The sequence below is a fragment of the Pleurodeles waltl genome, chromosome 6, assembly GCF_031143425.1.
Source record: "Pleurodeles waltl isolate 20211129_DDA chromosome 6, aPleWal1.hap1.20221129, whole genome shotgun sequence".
Lineage (NCBI taxonomy): Eukaryota > Metazoa > Chordata > Amphibia > Caudata > Salamandridae > Pleurodeles > Pleurodeles waltl.
Genome location: NC_090445.1, coordinates 157,904,431 through 157,922,226, shown reverse-complemented (window position 1 = coordinate 157,922,226; position 17,796 = coordinate 157,904,431). Strand labels below are relative to the sequence as shown.

Sequence of the window (17,796 nt, the reverse complement as noted above, 5' to 3'; positions counted from 1 at the left end):
GCACCCACTATAAGCCACGCCAGCCTCCTACATTGGTGAGGCAGCGGTGGGAAAAGTACTTGCAACTGCTTTACTACTTTGCATAAGAGAATCATATACCAAACAGTTCAGTATATGTACACTTAACCAAAAAAGTTTACTTTTCTATTCTAAAACGTTTTACAAAGTTCTGAAAAGTTTCTTAAAACTTCTAAAAGTTTTCTCAAAGTTAGAAAAAGATTTTTTATGTGCTTCTAAAACTTCTTCTTTTCTCACTATCCTTAAACCTTTACTATCATGTCTGTTGTAGAGTCCACTATCAAGACTGTTAATGCAACATACCAGAGTTTGAACTATAAAAGGTTGAGGGGTCTCTGCCTGGATAGAGGTTTGAGTATAGGAAAGAACCCTACAAAAGAGTTTCTCTTTAACATGCTTGTTGTAGATGACCAGAAACAGTCTGGACCATCACATGAGAGGTTAGAAAAGGGAGAAGCTTCCCAGTCTGATTCAGAGGAGCCCCCTGGAGAAGCTGGGGAGGGTTCTGACAAGGGTCTGCCCCCTAGCAGGGCACCTAGTGATGCTGGTAGTGATAGAGGTTCCCATAACAGTAGGGCATCCTTTATCCCTAGAGGCCAGGTTACCAGGGTCCAGACAGTTAGGGAAAGGTCCCCCTCTGAAACTTCCCATATTTCATCCGTGTCAAAGCATTCCCAACCCACCCACCCTGAGGATAACTTGTTAGAAATGGAACTCAAAAAGTTGAGGGTTGAAGAGACCAGACTGAAGCTTAAACAGCAGCAGCTGGCCTTCGATAGGGAATCCCTAGACATAGAGAAGGAAAGACAGAGATTGGTGTTAGTTCCCCATGGTGGCAGCAGCATTATTCCTGATAGCAATCCTGTTAGAGAGCAAGATTCCAGGAATCTGCACAAGATAGCCCCCCCCTTACAAGGAGGGGGATGACATTAATAAGTGGTTTGCTGCACTTGGGAGGGCCTGTATGGTACAGTTGGTCCCTCAAAGGCAGTGGGCTGCTATTTTGTGGCTATCTTTCACTGGAAAGGGTAGGGATAGGCTCCTTACTGTTAGAGAAAGTGAATCCAACAACTACAAAGTTTTGAAAGATGCAGTCTTGGATGGATTTGGCTTAACCACTGAACAATACAGGGTTAAGTTCAGAGACACCAGAAAAGAGTCCTCTCAAGACTGGACAGATTTTGTGGACTGTTCAGTGAAGGCATATTCTGAACAACTGTGTGTCTGACTTGTTGCACCAATACCTAGTGGACTCAGATCTGACCTCTCCCCAAGAATTGGGAAAGAAGGTAGGCAAATGGGTCAGAACAAGGGTGGACAGAAAAGTTCATACAGGGGGTGACAAGGATGGCAAGAAGAAGGATGGTAAGTCTTCTGAGAAGGGTGGGGACAAAAGTAAGCATTCTGAGTCTTCAACAGGCCCACAAAAATCCTCTGGGGGTGGTGGGTCCAAATTCTCTTCTAATAATCAACCTAAAAAGCCTTGGTGTTATTTGTGTAAAGTCAAAGACCATTGGGCAACTGATCCCAGTTGTCCAAAGAAAAACACCAAACCTCCCACCACCACAACCCCGGCTGCAAATTCTAGTGCCCCTAGTAATAGCAGTGGTGGTGGGAAATCTACTACTAAAAGCCAATCCAAGGGTGTAGCTGGGCTCACTATTGGCAATGTAGTTGGGGTTGGTCTTGTTAGGGAGACCACAGAGGCTGTTTTAATCTCTGATGGTGGCATTGATTTTGCCACCTTGGTTGCTTGTCCCCTTAATATGGGTAAGTACAAGCAACTTTCTCTAATAAATGGTGTTGAAGTTCTGGCCTAAAGGGACACAGGAACCAGTGTAACTATGGTGATAGAGAAACTGGTCCACCCTGAACACCACCTACTTGGTCAGCAGTACCATGTGAGAGACGCTCCTAACAACACTCTTAGCCACCCCATGGCTGTTGTGAATCTCAACTGGGGGGTTGGGGGTTACTGGTCCTAAGAAAGTTGTGGTAGCCACAGATTTTCCTGTAGACTGTCTACTAGGGTATGATTTGGAGACATCAGCTTGGACAGAAGTAGAGTTGGAGGCCCATGCAGCAATGCTGGGCATTCCTGTGCATATTTTTGCTTTAACCAGGGCTCAGGTCAAAAAGCAAAAAGGACAGGGTAACTTGGATCCTGGAACAATGGACCAAGTGCTCCCTAAAGCTAGGGGTTAAAAGGGTAAGTCCCAACCCATTATCCCTCCCTCTACAGATGATTCCCCTTCTGAGGAAGAGGAATTTCCTCCCTGTGCAGAACCTACACCAGAGGAGCTGGCAGCAGACACTGCTGAGCTTTTGAGTGGAAGGGGGCCTGCCAGGGAAGAGCTGAGTGTGGCACAGCAAACCTGTCCCACATTAGAGGGTCTCAGACAGCAAGCTGTCAAGCAGCAAAATGGGGATGTCAGTGAGTCAGAGTATACTGGGAAGATAACCTCTTGTAAACAGAGTCAAGGGACCCCAAACCTGGAGCAGCCAGGAGATCGGTCATTCCCCTGCAGTACAGAGAGTTTCTACTCAGTCTAGCACATGACATTCCTTTGGCTGGGCATTTAGGCCAGACGAAAACTTGGGAAAGACTTGTCCCCTTGTTTCACTATCCTCATATGTCAGAGGACACCAAAGATTTTTGCAAGTCTTGTGTGACCTTTCAAGCCAGTGGCAAGACTGGTGGCACTCCAAAGCCCCTCTAATTCCACTTCCAGTGGTTGGGGTGCCCTTTGAAAGGGTAGGGGTTGACATAGTTGGCCCCCTTGACCCTCCTACTGCTTCAGGCAATAGATTTATCTTGGTGGTAGTGGACCATGCCACAAGATATCCTGAAGCCATACCTTTAACAACCACTACAGCTCCTCCAGTGGCAAAGGCTCTCCTGGGAATCTTTTCAAGGGTGGGTTTTTCTAAAGAGGTGGTGTCAGACAGAGGTAGCAACTTCATGTCTGCATACCTAAAAGCAATGTGGAAGGAGTGTGGTGTTACCTACAAGTTCACCACCCCTTACCATCCACAAATGGTCTGGTTAAGAGGTTTACTAAAACTCTCAAAGGAATGATAATGGGACTCCCTGAAAAACTCAGGAGCAGATGGGATGTCCTGTTACCTTGCCTCCTTTTTGCTTACAGGGATGTCCCAGCCTATGTTTTCAAACGTGCTGACCAGAGTGTTGTCTGCCCTGCAGAAACACATGTGCAGCTACATCGTATTCCCCCAGGTGGAGGATTTGGCCACAGTGAAGGCTGACTTCTATGCACTGGGACATACCCCCAACATCATTGGTACACATATTGCATTTGTCATCTCCCCTCCCCCCCAGGAGAAATGAACAAGTGTTCAGAAATAGAAAAAGCTTTCACTCTCTGAATGTGCAGATGGTGTGTTTGGTGGACCAGTCCATCTCCCATGTCAATGCAAAGTATCCTGGCTCTGTGCAAGATGCCTTTATCCTGAGGAATAGCAGCATCCCATATGTGATTTCTCAACTCCAGAGGCACTGGGTGTTTCTAATAGGTGAGCCCATGCTCCCCATCCTGTTGATGTAGGTATATGGGTGTGGGTTTGGCCCTAAGGGTGAGTGTGTGGCTAACAGGTATCCCTCGATATTTGCTGGTGACTCTGGTCACCCCAGCCTCTCATGGCTACTGACCCCAGTGAGGAATGCTAGGACAAGCGCAGAGGAACGTTACAATGAGGCACATGGGCGAACAAGGAGGATCATTGAGCGAACCTTTGGCCTCCTGAAGGCCAGATTCCGGTGCCTCCATCTCACAGGTGGATCCCTGTACTACTCACCCAAGAAGGTGTGCCAGATCATCGTTGCATTTTGCACAACCTGGCATGAGACTCCAGGAGCCTTTTCTGCGGGAGGTTAAGCCTGTGGATGGTCGTGTGGTAGCGGTGGAGCCTGTGGACAGTGACGAAGAGGAGGCAGATGTGGACAACAGAACTACACACACAGGTAGGACACTGTAACTTCAAATTCCATTGCAGTTTTGGGTTCCACTTACTGTACCCTTTGGCATCTATATGTTCAGATCTCTGTGCCCCACTCTGGCTCCTGGTGTGTTTACTGCTGCCCACTACAGGTCATACCTATGTAAATATTACAGTGCATTTGAATTGCAATGTTTACAGTTTGTGAAACTAATACATTTGTTGTCAAACAATTGAAACTCCATATTTGATTTTGTTCCAAACGTGTTTATTTTGGTGCAAATAAGAGGCATAGGAAGGGGAGCAGTGGTAGTTGAAGGTGGACAGGGTGACAGAAGGGTGACAATCAGTAGGGTCTAATTTCCTTGCGGGGTTTTGGCAATGTTCTCTGGCTTCTGCCTGGATCGCAGGGACCGTTTTCGGGGTGGTTCTCCTTCTGCAGGGGGTTGGGTGACGGTGGCCTGTTGTTCCAGTGGCGGGCCTCCTGTCCACTAGCTTCGGCAGAGGTGGAGGGCTGTTCTTCTGGTTGGCTAGTGTCAGGGACCCGTTGGTGTGCCACTGCTTCTATCATGGTGTTGGCCATGTCTGCCAGCACCCCTGCAATGGTGACCAGGGTGGTGTGGATGTCCCTCAGGTCCTCCCTGATCCTCAGGTACTGTCCCTCCTGCAGCCACTGGGTCTCCTGTAACTTGGCCAGTATCTGGCCGAGGTCTCCTAGGAATGGTGGTATGCTCCCAGGATGTAGGTGAGTGCCTCGTGGAGAGTTGGTTCCCTGGACCTGTCCTCCCCCTGTCACACAGCAGGCCTCCCAGCTTATCTGTTGTCCTGTGCCTCTGTCCACTGTCTGAACTGTGTGCCCACTGCAACTGACCCCAGGTCCCTGATCGTCCTGTGTTTGTGCGGTTGCCTTGGGTCCCTGTAGTGGTGGACACACTGCTGATTGTAGCGTCCTGGAGACAGTAGGATGGGTCCCCTGGGTGGGTGCTGTGATGGTGTTTCCTGAGGGGGGATGCTCTGTGGTGGGTTGGGACGGTTCCTGGGTCACCTACTGTCCAAAGGTCCCTGATGGGCCAGGTTGGGTGCCGTGATCCAGGCGTGCAGAGCTGCTGTGTAGGAAGCTGGCTCTGTATATACTATTTCAAAGTAAGAAATAGCGTGCACAGAGTCCAAGGGTTCCCCTTAGAGGTAAGATACTGGCAATAATAGATCATTCTAATGCTCTATTTTGTGGTAGTGTGGTCAAGCAGTAAGCTTATCAGAGGGTAGTGTTAAGCATTTGTTGTACACACACAGGCAATAAATGAGGAACACACACTCAAAGACTTACTCCAGGCCAATAGGTTTTTATATTGAAAAATATATTTTCTTAGTTTATTTTAAGAACCACAGGTTCAAGATTTACATCAAACACTTTAAATGTAAGGTACTTCACTTAGATACTTTAGGAACTTTGAATGAACACAATATCATGTACAGTCTTTGTAAAAATGGCAATAAGCTATTTCAAAAGTGGACACAGTGCAAAAATCAACAGTTCCTGGGGGAGGTAAGTAAAGGTTAGTTTTTAAGGTAAGTAAAACAATTACAAGTCTCAAAGTCGGGGCATAGGTAGCCCACCGTTGTGGGTTCAAGGCAACCCCAAAGTTACCACACCAGCAGCTCAGGGCCGGTCAGGTGCAGAGGTCAAAGAGGTGCCCAAAACACATAGGCTTCTATGGAGAACAGGGGTGCCCCGGTTCCAGTATGCCAGCAGGTAAGTACCCGCGTCTTCGGGGGCAGACCATGGGGGTTTTGTAGGGCACTGAGGGGGACACAAGAAGGCACAGAAAGTACACCCTCAGCGGCACAGGGGCGGCCGGGTGCAGTGTGCAAACAGGCGTTGGGTTTTGTATAGGAAGTAATGGAGGGACCAGGGGGTCACTTCAACGATGCAGGCAGGCACAGGGGCTCCTTGGGGCAGCCACCACCTGGGCTAGGCAGAGGGTCACCTGGGGGTCGCTCTTGCACTGGAGTTCGGCTCCTTCCGGTCCTGGGGGCTGCAGGTGCAGTGTTGGTTCCAGGTGCCGGGTCCCTTGTTACAGGCAGTCGTGGTCAGGGGGAGCATCTAGATTCTCTCTGCAGGCATCGCTTTGGAGGCTTATCTCTGGTTACTCATGGGCTTGCAGTCGCCGGGGAGTCCTCCCTGAGGTGTTGGTTTTTTGCAGGTTGAGCCGGGGGCGTCGGGTGCAGAGTGGGAAGTCTTGCGCTTCCGGTGGGAAACACGAAGTCTTTAAAGTTGCTTCTTTGTTGCAAAGAAGTTGCAGATTTTTTAACAGGGCTGCTGTTCATGGGAGTTTCTTGGTCCTTGGGTGCAGGGCAGTCCTCTGAGGCTTCAAAGGTCACTGGTCCCTGTTGGATGCGTCGCTGTTGCAGTTTTCTTCGAAGTTGGGAGACAGGCCGGTAGGGCTGGGGCCAAGGCAGTTGCAAGGCTTCAGGTTAGCAGTCCTTCTTCTTGTTAAGGTTGCAGGTATCTAGGTTCTGGGGAGCCCCTAAATACTGAATTTAGGGGTGTGTTTAGGCCTGGGAGGGCAGTAGCCAATGGCTACTTTCCTGGAGGGTGGCTACACCATCTTTGTGCCTCCTCCCTGTGGGGAGGGGGGCACTTCCCTAATCCTATTGGGGGAATCCTCCACTCTCAAGATGGAGGATTTCTAAAAGCAGGAGTCACCTCAGCTCAGGGCACCTTAGGGGCTGTCCTGACTGGTGGGTGGCTCCTCCTTGTTTTTCTAATTATCTCCTCCAGCCTTGCCGCCATAAGTGGGGGCGGGCATCTCCACTACCTGGCATGCCCTGTGGTGCTGTAACAAAAGGGGTGAGCCTTTGAGGCTCACCGCCAGGTGTTACAGTTCCTGCAGGGGGAGGTGAGAAGCACCTCCACCCAGTACAGGCTTTGTTCCTGGCCACAGAGTGACAAAGGCACTCTCCCCATGTGGTCAGCAACATGTCTTGTATGTGGCTGGCTGCCAGAAACTAGTCAGCCTACACTGGAAGTCGGGTTGGTATTCAGGGGACACCTCTAAGATGCCCTTTGGGTGTATGTTACAATAAATTGCACACTGGCATCAGTGTGCATTTATTGTGCTGAGAGGTTGGATACCAAACTTCCCAGTTTTCAGTGTAGCCATTATGGAAATGTGGAGTTCGTGTTCGCTAAACTCCCAGACCATATACTCTTACGGAGACCCTGCACTTACAATGTCGAAGGTTTTGCTTAGACACTGTAGGGGCCTAGTGCTCATGCACATATGCCCTCACCTGGGTTATAGTGCACCCTGCCTTAGGGCTGTAAGGCCTGCTAGAGGGGTGACTTACCTATGCCACAGGCAGTGGGAGGTTGGCATGGCACTCTGAGGGGAGTGCCATGTCGACTTAGTCATTTTCTCCCCACCAGCACACACATGCTGTGAGGCAGTGTGCATGTGCTGAGTGAGGGGTCCCCAGGGTGGCATAAGACATGCTGCAGCCCTTAGAGAACTTCCCTGGCATCCGGGCCCTTCGTACCAGAGGTACCAGTTACAAGGGACTTACCTGAGTGCCAGGGTTGTGCCAATTGTGGGGGCAAAGGTACAGTTTAGGGAAAGAACACTGGTGCCGGTGCCTGGTTAGCAGGGTCCCAGCACACTTTCAAATCATAACAGCATCAGTAAAGGCAAAAAGTCAGGGGGTAACCATGCCAAGGAGGCATTTCCTTACATGCTGTCATCACTGTGGGCCTCTTCTGGTGGGGGGGGGAGGGGTGTGGGGGGGTGGCTGGATGTGGCTGGCACCTCCTCTCTGGTGACTTTGAGTGGGGGTCCTGTGGGAATGTAAATGCAGTGTTTTTGTATCTGCGTGTGCCATCTTGTGCATGGATATGTTTCCCTCTATGGTTGTTATTAGCAAAGCAGCTTTGGCTTGTGTGAGTTGTGATTGGTTTGGCTAAGTGACTGTCACTAGTGTGCATGCGGGGATGATGGGTGTCCATGCAGGTATGTGATGGGGGTCCATGCAGGGCTTGGTATTGGGAAGGGTGGGTTGTGATGGTGGGGTGTATGTGAGGTGGTGTTCATATAAACAAACCACAACTATGTTTCCTAAGATGCATAGGGAAACAAAACAACAACATTCAGCCAAGTGAAAATTGTATATCATATCTGAACAAGAATTTTCAGTTCTATTAGAGAAACTATGGAACTATTGTGGAAGAGTACGCATTCTCCTCTTTAACAGCAGCCACGTATACAAAAAAAACAGTAACCATTTAGTTGTATAGGAAAAACTACAAATCTCAGAGTTCCAACATGAAGTACACATTTTCCAGTAGAACATCCAATAACCAATTAGGACTCATGAAGCCCATAAAACGGTAAACAATATTAAATCCACCTCTTCTGCTGCGATGAATTCCATTTAGGGTAGTGAAATTCATGATCCTTTCTTGCTTTTGATCTGAAACTGAAAAAGAAAGTAAACGTCTGAACTAACATATGGGAAGTGTTCAAATAAATTTTACACATAAGTGATAGCATTTAAAGAATACATCATCCTAAACTAGACACTTTTTTTTTTTTTACACAATTGCTGGGTGAGATAATCTTTGCGTTCGTGTCCTTAATGGAACTCTTGCTCACGAATGCTATAAAATTTTCAGTTCTGTCGGTAGCAGAGGATTCAGATTGAAATTTTCATAAACACAAAAAATATTAATTTACTGGCTTATGGTAGAACTCCTTAAACATGGAATCCGAAGACCAGTCGGCAATGCAGATGATTTCCTCCAAGCGTGCTCTTACAGCAAAAGATTTTGAAGTCATGGCTCCTCAGACCAAATGAGATCCAAAAATGGACATGTCGATCCCTACTTCTGAAATCAACCATTTTACCCAATGTGCCAAAGTTCAGGCAAGACACCAGGCATGAGTTTGTAACAAATAAATTATTTGTGGACCAGAAGGGGAGTTGCAAAGAGCGGCAGTGGCCCTTTCATGTTATCATAAACAGTGACCTATGCAGAGCTTCCAGTCTCCGAGAAGTGTTGGAAATACAATGTCTGGTTGCTGATTTGTGCACCCCATGAATAAGGAAGTTAACACCTGCTGGCGTGAACAATTGACCCGCTAAGACCTGTTTGCAAGAAACTAGACACAGCAAGAGCGTCAATTTTGCAAAGAGCTGTTTTCTGCACAGAAGAGAATTACTGGATCAGGACTGAAGAAACCTAAGGACCAAGGAAATGTCCCACATGGAAAAATATTTAGGTTGAGGTGGAATGGAAAAGTGTACGCCCACGAGATACTTAGAAGAAAGGGGATGTTCTCCCAAAGGTCTGTTGGCCACAGGATGGTGAACAGCTGAAATTTCTGGTCTTTAGGAATTGATAGTTCTGTAGGAAAGGCCATCCAATACCAGGGAGGCCAACAAATCAGTGATATGAATCACATCTGCAGCCACAGGATCCAAAGTCCATTCCAAGAACCAGCTGGACCATCTTTACCATGCTTCCGAGTAACGCTTATGTGTTTAATCTGCTCAGGCTTTGTCAATGAGGCTAGGAAAGTTTCAGTTGCAAGAAAGTGCCAGTAATATTGGAAACCAACTCTGTGTCCTCAAGAGGGGCGACATCAAGTTAAATTCTACTGACTGCGATCTGACGTGCAGGGCTACTCTCAGTAGCACAGAGAAGGGGGTAAAGGTGCAGTTCAGTGCAGGCCACTACTGAAAGAATACTTCTGTCGCTAGAGCCAGAGGGTTCAGCCTCCAACTGAAGAAGGATCGTACTTAGAACATTAGGTGAGAAGCAAACAGGTGGTAGGGACACCATTTCTACATAATCCTGGCAATCCTGCTATCCTGGATCCAGTTTCCACTCTGTGGCATCCCTGAGATTTAGAGAATTCAAACTGACCACTGCATTTTAAGTGTCTGAAAGATGAAGTGCTATGACTGAATCAGATACTGGAGGCAACAGTGCCAGAAAACTTTTGCAATCTTTGCTGAAAGACGGAACTGCGTGCCTCCCAAACGACTGATGTATTAGAATTCTGATACGCTGGCCATTTTCAGTAAGAAAGAACAATTAGCTTGTGGGAAGGGAGGGAAGAGCGGGGGGAGGGGGAGGTTGTGTGGGAAGGAACAAACTGCAAAATATCCTGCCAGCAACCTCAAACAGTTTATGTGTAAAGAGTTCTGATCTGGACAATCACCCCCCTTTTGTTATGTCACTGCATGGAGCACTCCAACCCCTGCAACTGGCATCGAATTCCACCACCATGTCTGGAACAAGACCACAAACGGCTTTCCCATTCCAGGCATCCATGTGGTTGAGCCACCACTGCAGTTAGTGGCCTTGCAGACTTTTTTCTTTATTGCTCTGATCTTCTAGACTAGAAGAACTAATGTGGCTGCGACCCAATTGATTGTGAAGCCTAGAAAGATAGTTTGTTGTGCAGGAAGAAAGGAAATCAGAGGCGCAGTCCGGGAGGTCTTTGCCCTCAATACGGGGTCAGTGGCCTCCGCTGGCGTACTATGGGAGGCGCTCAATGTGACCATAAGGGAGAATTGAATAGCCACCACCTGTGGATAGGTGACAGATAGGCAGGCTCCGCATACAGAAGCGGAATGGGAAGTCAGAACCAGGATACAAAGAGAGCTGGAGGTGGCTTGGGAAATCCTAGGGAAACATGATTTTAAAACATACATGGAAATTCAACATGAATAGGGAGAAACACCGTCAGACTACTTGCATGGCTGATTAACAGGGAGAAAGGAGGGAACGCTGTAGTGGCGATAAAGGACGCAGAATGAGAAACTCTCAAGGCTCAGGAAGATATCCTGCTGCGTTTCACTGAGTTTTATTCCATGTTGTACACTCAACAAGGTCATGGTGACATGGCAGGTATAACTGAGATTTTGGATGAGGCTCATCTACCTTGGGTACAGGGAGCGGCGAGAGAAGCTCTGAATGCTGGGATAGATGAGACTGACGTCAGATGGGCCACAAAACAAATGAGTACTGGGAAAGCCCCTGGGAATGGCCACTAATCGGTGGAGTTCTACCATGCAGATCAATTATGTGCACCACTCCTAGCTGTGTACAGGGAGGCATTTGATTCTGGGGTGCTGCCAGAATCCCTAAGGGAGGCATGTATGGTGGTCCTTCCTAAACCGTGTAGGGATCCAACTGACCCTTATTGCTGATCAATATTGATGCGAAGATTCTGGGGAAGATACTGGCCCATCACTAAAGTAGCAGGGGACACTATACACCTGGGCTAGGGTGGATTTGTGAGGGCCGCACCACTATTACCACCATTAGGAAAGCATTTCTGATAATGGAACAGATTGAGAAAGGGGAGGAGCCCTGCGCCCTGGCAAGTCTGGATGCCCATAAAGCTTTTGACACTGTTAATTGGGTGTTCATTGAACAGGTGAAACAACTACATGATCTGGGTGCAGATTACTTAAAAAAGGTACACCTCCTGCACACTGGCAGCAGAGCAAGGATTTAAGTGGGCATTAGGGTGTCAGACAGTTGGCAGGTGGAGAGGGGGACCCGTCAGGGGTGTCCCCGCTTGCTGCTGATATTTGCCCTAGTAATTGAACCACTGGCATGCATTATTTGTACCAAGCATGAAGCAGGTGGTGTGGGAGTGGGAGGCAAGAAGGAAATTATTTCTCTCTACGCAGATAATATTCTGTTGACCATCCGAAATCCAGAGACTACTTAGCAGGCAGTTCATAATATGACTGCAGCTGTGGGGACACACTCAGGGTTTAAGTTAAACGTGGATAAATCAGTACTATATCGTATGAGATATGGCCAGGTGATAGGCAGCGATCTATCGAACATAAGAACTCAAATGGTCACAATTAAATACTTAGGCATATATCTCAGCTCAGACTTGGCAGAGGTCTATGAGTTGATGTGGGCACCATGCTTGATTTGTTGGAGAGGAGTGTATGTAGGTGGTATGTCTTTAATGAAACGTACGCTGAGCAAAATTATTAAGCTACCCAGAGTATTATATATACAGCAACATATGCCTATGCGTCTACTGGATGCCTGCTTTCGTCACCTAGGTGAGCTAATCTGATTGTTTTACTGGGCTGAGGGGAGGACACGTGAATGACGAAGGAGTGTTACAGACTCTGAATTTTTGTATTTACTGTCTATTGGGCATTCCACCTACAGCATGAAATACTGTGGTTCCAAGAGGGGGGATGATGATCCGGTGACGGTACTCCTGATCCTATTGATTAAACTGAGAAACACCCTGGCATTGCCTCTTGTTCATAGGACGAAAAGGGCACTGCTTCTGTTACAGGTCAGGACCATTTTAGATAATGAGGACAAGCTTCTCAGAGAGAGGGAGACTAATATATCTACATGCAACAGCCCTATGTTACCCCTCCTACTGCGACGCAGGGAGGGAGAGGATGTTCCCCAGACTTGGGTGACCTATAGGAGAATGGCCATATGGTGGGGGTATGCAACCTTCTGTAACAGATGGGAGATAATGGAAGGCTGTTTTCTGGCGTATGCAGGCCTTGCAGTGGTGATTCGTAAGGCATGGGTGGGGTTCCCTCAGATTCTAACATACTAAACCAGGCTTTACCAGACATGGGAGGAGAAAGTAGATTGATAACCAGATTATATGCGCTGTTATCACCATAAACAACTTCCCACATGGAGTTATTAAAACTGCAATGGCAGAATGATATGGGGGATTTATTACAGGATAGTAAGTGGCTATCTATACTGAGTAACTGCAGGAGGTTGTCAAGTAATGCGAAGCTAAAGCTGATACACTAGAAATGCGTACATAGAGATTTTGTCACGCCACACTGGCTACATAGGTTTGACTCCTTTATGTCTGAATGTTGCCCCAAATGCAAGTTATTGATAGGAATCTACATACATGTGTGGGGTTTGTGTTCGGGGGGTGAGGGGATTCTGGGAGGAAGTGATAAAGGTACTTGAGCAATTGGCAGATTTACCGCTAAGGCCAACAATACAACTTTCTCTACTGGGCCTAGTGAAACAGGCTAAACACACTACACATGCGAAAAAATACCAGAACTGGGATTAGCAGTCACAAAGAAATGCTAACTATACGATGGATAACCACTCAACTGCCCACACGCATACAGCTGCCTTGCGAATTTGGGAAGTGGGTACGTGCCAAATGCAGGGTACAACAGATTGGTTTCTAATGACTCAGGACAAGGAGGCAAAATGGTATGGGATGTGGCAGAGGTTTGCTTACAGCAGGAAATGGAGGAGGATGTAGAGGAACTAACCGATTGGACTATAGAAGAGTGATCATCTATTAATGTATCAGAAACGGAGTGAGGTTGACATGTATACCGACGTTACAACGATGTTTGTACTGTTTTGAAATACGGGGTGCTTTGCCACTAAGGCGGATATTACGTGATTAGCTCCTTCTCAAGGGGTTGGGAAAGAGTGGAAGGGGTGGGAGAGGGACAGTTGGGATACGTTTTGGTTGTAAGACTATAAATTCAATAAAAGAAATGTAAAAAAATAAAAAAAATAATGGGGGGGGTCAAAGTGTACATTTAGAGCTAAAACGACCATCATAATCACTTAAAGCCCCCTGTGGTTGGGAGGTGTTGGAACAGCTTGCAGACTTAATCTCCAGAAAAGTTTAAAAGTAGGGATTGTTTGAATTCACTGTCCTTCTCCATTTGCCCTGAAGTAGTTATTTTCCTCCCTACCCACACATTCCACCTGGAGGAAGCTGTGGCCGGGTCCACCAGCACACTAAATGGTGCAAGGGTGCCAATTGCTGTGTGATGTCCACCATCTAGCGCTGTGTGATGCCCATCATCTTCAGCCGACCCACTGTGGCTCACCACTCCTATACTTTTTGCCGAGGGCCGGTGACGGCAATGTGCTGGGTTGGACGGGGGGGGAGGGGGGGGTTAGGGTCACTGTCCTCTGTCACTCGCTTCTGTCTCCCCATGGGGTTTCCTGTGACTCTTCTCTGTATGATATTTTCTGTTTGTTTATTCTTCCCCATTGCCAGTTGTGTGCCTCAGATAATTCACATGTGTACATTTGTTTCCTGTTTCCCTTTGTAGTATTGTGTGAGTTATTAATGACAGAACCTGATGGACTCTGTAGAACTGTGACATACGTGTTAGAGCAGGGTGAAGCGAAGGCAGGTTTAAAATGTTAGGTTCCCTGCGATATGCAGATGAATAAAGACTTGTAACCCCCAGCTCTGTGTGTAGCATAGTCATTGGCGGCTACCCAGGCTGGGAAAGACGCTACAAATGGCAACAAGATAGGGGATAAGTAACCCGAAGATCGACAGTGCTCTACCAGAGAGTTTAGGGGATAAGTACCCGAAGATCGACAGTGCTCTACTAGAGTTTGCTGTGGTCCGAGCAAACTGCTCGAGCATGCCAGAATCAACATTTGGCATATGTGGAATCAGAGCACAACTTCTGCTGGTGTGAAGCCCTTGAAGATATTGAAAGTTCCCGGTGAAGTCTACATATCGTTGGCCAAGAACCTACTCGCAAGGCTGTAAAGAGAGGTACCACGCTACTTTGCAACCTAAAGCTATACATTACACAGAGCAACAGCGATAAAGGCAGATACAACCAGGTTTGTTTTGAAAGTGCAGCAAATAGCAACAGAAAAATTGTAAGATAACGCTGCGATCCAAAGTGCTGCAAGCCAGAGCTTAACTAGGTGTCAAAAAGCACAAAAGGATGCCTGAAAACAAAACAATACAGATAAAAGAAATGGTTATCTCCTTACCAGAACCGATTAAAGAGAGTCATCATACCGCTGCACTGAGGAAGTGGCCCAAGGAGTAGTTCCCAGGGCTGTGCTTATGGAGCAGTCCACATCCGAAGCGACACACCACCCAAGTTGCCAAGTGGGGCTCAAAACAACCCCATAGGTCGAAGACTGAAAGGCCAAAAACTGAGACTGAAATACTGTTTTTCCAATGGAGACCAAGAAAGAGGCCACATTTCCTGTGGATGATCCAGAGGCAGCATGTCGCAAGGCCTCAGAGATGGTCTGCATAAACAGGTTCACCAAGACGACCAAGCAGCATCAGAGAGAACACTATCTTTCAGTGAGAGCCACAAGCAGTTATAATGCCACCACCTTCCTGACGCCACCGCCACTGGTTTCCACCAAAACGCAGAATACTGGCAGTAAATGGACTGCTTGGATGGAGACATTTGATTATTTCATAGATGCACTAGAAGAAACAGATAACAAGAAGATTATCAAATACCTTGAGAATTTTGCTGGTGAGGGTGTAAAAGATTCCATAAGGAAAATGCTGTGCACTGAAAATGTTACATACTGTCAAATTAAAGAAGCCTAGAATCTCAAATTCAATCCAATGCCGAATGTAGATTACGAAAGGTACATTTTCAGTCAAAAATCACAGAGAACTGGTGAAACCATAGACAAATTTGTTGAGTGACTGGATTTGCTCAAACACTGCAAGTTCAATTCATTTAATGTTGATGAAGCAATGTGTCTCAGAGTTATTGACAGATGCCTGTCAGATTCATTTAGATGAAGAAAGCTGAGAGAAACTCTCTGTCTAGAGCGAGTTCTCATAGATGCCGGAGCTGAAAAGCTGCTGACCTGGAGGCGCTCAAAGTGAGTCAGTCATGAACATGAAAAGCAAGCAGAATCACAAGGCTGAAGGACACAAACAGATGTCGTCATGAAAAAAGAAGTAGTGTTTCAGGTGTGGATTGTTGTTTCCACGTAAAGGTAAATGCCCGACACTGGACTGATATGCAAAAGCTGTGGGAAGGAGAAACATTTTGTAAGGGTTCGCAAGGCAAAGGAAAGAGTACGTGTCACAGTGAGAAGACAAAATGGGCACCCGAATGTTCCAGAAGCGACATTCGACGCACACACACAAGGCCAAGCGATAAAACCAGATGAGATAAAATCAACACCAAATGAAGTATCACCAAAAAGTTCTTCAGTAGCAATATCAAGTGAAAAAGATGGTTGAGCAATGTTGAAGTTTACCTCAGAAAAATGTGAGCATGTTGGGCTAGCCGCATGTGAAGCAAAATACTAGTCCAAGAAAAGTTGACATGAAAAAGCACCAAAGTCATTCAAACACTGAAAGTAAACGGTTGTTCAATACCTTTCAGTATTGACAGTGGTGCATCAATAAACATTATGCCTGAGGAGAAATATAATTAACTAACTTCATTGCCATGATTGACGCCATTGAAAATTACAGTATATACATTGGCTGCATAGAGGTCACTGAAATGTCAAGGTTCATTTGTAGCAACGATGAAGACAAAAGTGCAAGCTCCCATTCATGTGTTTCAAAGTATGACTTTAAGTGCCTATTTACTCAGTTTCAGTACAACTGCTGATACGGGACTGATCTCCGTGAACTACAACATAATTAATCATCATAAAATAGTACGTCAGTTCCCTTCGTTGTAAGAAAACTCAAGTCTATGAAAGTACAATTGCATATTATTGAGGATGTCTATCCTATTGCTCAAAGACACAGACAAATTGCATTTCATTTAAAAGAAGCTGGTGAAAAGGAACTCAAATCATTACTTAAACATGATATCATTGAGCGTTCTACTGGTCCAACGCCATGGGTTTCTCATATTGTCTTAGACGAACAAGTTACTTACCTTCGGTAACACCTTTTCTGGTGGATACATTAGCTACCTGTGGATTCCTCACCTAAAGAACTTTCCCCATGCGCCAGCATTCAACGGAAATTTTCTTCTAGCTCTGCAAGTCAACGATGACGTTACAACTGCCCGACTCCCATGCGACGCCATATGACATCATCCAGGCAATAAGAGGTCCTCGTCGACGTGCAGACGTCAGTTATCACCATTTTTTACGTGCCTTTGAGGCGAACAGGAGAACATCGGCACTACAGATGTGATATGAACACATCAATCAAACTTATATACCAACATTTATTTCCACTAATATGAAACATAACCAATAGAAATAAACAATCCACTGCATACAATCCTACAATACGAAATATATGCATAAATATATATACAAGTCTTTTTTTTTATATATATATATATATATATACATACACACACACACACACACACATATATAAATCATTGCATCAGTATATACATATGTACAACATACAGGTACTCACCCAAGGAATTCTTGGTAAGACCAGCCAGGCAACGGGGAGGCGGGTGGGACCATGAGGAATCCACGGATAGCTAATGTATCCACCAGAAAAGGCGTTACCGAAGGTAAGTAACTTGTTCTTCTGATGGATACAACTACCTGTGGATCCCTCACCTAAAGAATAGAGTCCCAAAGCAGTACCGCACTCGGTGGTGGGTGCCTGAATGGTCAAACAAAGAAATCCTGCAGCACTGAGCGTGTACAATGGCCATCCCTCCTCACTTCAGAGTCCAAATAATAATGCTTGGCAAAAGTGTGGAGGGATGCCCAAGTTGCCGCCTTGCAGATGTCAACCACAGGAACACCTCTAGCTAAGGCTGATGAAGCCACCTTAGCCCTGGTGGAATGGGCTCGTAGTCCCACAGGAGGTTCCTTCTTTGTCAAAGAATAACACAGTTTGATGCAAAGAATGACCCACCTGGAAAGCGTTCTCTTGTGGACAGCTTTGCCTCTCCTCTTCCCCACGTAACCGACAAAGCGCTGATCATCCTGTCTGAACTCCCTCGTCCTGTCGACGAAGAAGCTCAACGCTCTTCTTGGGTCAAATCGGTGTAGGCTCTCTTCCTCCTTGGATGGATGGATGA

The 17,796-nt window shown here is 46.6% G+C and overlaps 1 long non-coding RNA gene across 2 annotated transcripts in view; it reads right to left on the bottom strand.

Moving 5' to 3' along the window:
• The window catches only part of LOC138299446 (uncharacterized), a 69,964-nt gene that overhangs the window by 33,723 nt on the left and 18,445 nt on the right, over positions 1–17,796 (bottom strand). The window contains exons 2-3 of one of the 2 annotated variants that reach the window (XR_011204753.1): positions 16,727–16,925; positions 8,380–8,448 (exon numbers count right to left, since the gene is read on the bottom strand). This is a non-coding gene — a long non-coding RNA (uncharacterized lncRNA). The remainder of the gene's footprint in view (positions 1–8,379; positions 8,449–16,726; positions 16,926–17,796) is intronic. The other variant, XR_011204754.1, reaches the window with a different exon arrangement.